Genomic DNA, 1,510 nt, shown 5'->3' with positions numbered 1-1,510 from the left:
TGGGCTAATGTGCTCCTTGAGGATGATGTTTGCCAGTACAACAGCGCCTCCTGCCGTTAGTTTCTTTTCCTTCAGAATTACTTTGCCTCAGAATCATGGTCTAAGGAAAACGTGAATCCTTCAGGTTTGACAGTACAGCACGCCTCCTGAAGATAGTTTCTTTTCCTTCAGAATTACTTTGCGTCTTTGAGATTCATGGGTCTAGGGGGAAACCATGGATCCTGAAGATTTCTCAGTTCAAGCGTGCCTCCAGCATTTTCTTTTCTCTCAGAATAATACTGCCCTGTGACATTAGTGAGTTTCCAGAAAACTCTGTCATGAAAGTTCAGGGTTTTTTTCCTCACAAAAACGTGGCCTCTTTTAGGTTCAATGATGATTCCAGAAGTATCATTTCTCTCAGTTCAATTTTACCTTTTTTAGATTCATAGGTGTAAGAAAAAGTTGAATCACGCAGGTCCTGTGCTTCACTGCTGCACGACCTCACAAAGATACGTTTATAATTCGGTGGTACACCCAGCAGTTTCATTTCTCTCAGATGAACCTTGCCCCGTGATGAATCCTTATTCCCGTGAAAACTTATTGTCGTGGAAGTTCAGGTTTCACCACAAGGTTGCCTCTCGGAGGTTCACCTATGTTCACTGGTGCTTCCAGCCGTTTCATTTCTCTTTCCTCTTTACCTTCTGGAGATTCATGAGTCTAAGTAAACCTGGATCATGCAGGTGCACGCTCTATCATGGAAGCTCAGGTGTCACAGCACAAACTTTAACAGGGAAGTTGACGTTTCCGGAGACAAGTGAACTTCAGTCAGTTTGGCGGAGTTTCCTTAAAATTCTGAATCAGGGCTCTGCTAGCCACGTGCCCGAGGGAAACACAGCCCCTGCAGCGTGCTGTTTCCCGGTTCAAGGGTTCAAGTGTGCCTCCAGCAGTCTCTTTTCTCTCAGATCAGTGTTGCCCCTGAAGCTTCCCGTTCCTCCTGACACCTTTCAGTTGCTCTTTATCCTTCGGAGATTCCCGAGTCTACGGGAAACGGTCCATCGTGGAGGCACCTGTGCTGCGCAACGGCATTGACTAGCGGAAATGTATGCTACATCCAGCAGTTTCAATCCTCTGACTTCACCATTGCCTTCGATGGATCCACTGACGGAAATTGGTGAATCTTGCAGGGTTCTTGTGCTTCACTACTGCTTGGCCTCACAGGGATTTTGTTTTTTCAGTGTAATGGTACAATCTAGGTCTTTCATTTCTCTCAGGTCAACATTGCCCCATGAAGATTCCTTATTCTCATGAAAAGTTACTGTGGTGGAAGTTCAGGTGTTTCACCACAAAGTTGCCTGTCTGAGATTAATGAGCCTCTGGCTCACTGGTGCTTCCAGCCGTTTCATTTCTCTGAGTTGCATTTCACCATCTGGAGATTCATGGGTCCAAGGAAAACGGTGCATCTTGAAGGTTTACTCTGTATCATGGAAATTCAGATGTCACAGAACAAACATCTCATGGAGGTTGATGATTC

This window comes from Echinops telfairi, unplaced genomic scaffold, assembly GCF_000313985.2.
Source record: "Echinops telfairi isolate 266 unplaced genomic scaffold, ASM31398v2 ScPeMD7_7465;HRSCAF=8503, whole genome shotgun sequence".
Lineage (NCBI taxonomy): Eukaryota > Metazoa > Chordata > Mammalia > Afrosoricida > Tenrecidae > Echinops > Echinops telfairi.
This window is presented reverse-complemented; position numbering follows the sequence as displayed.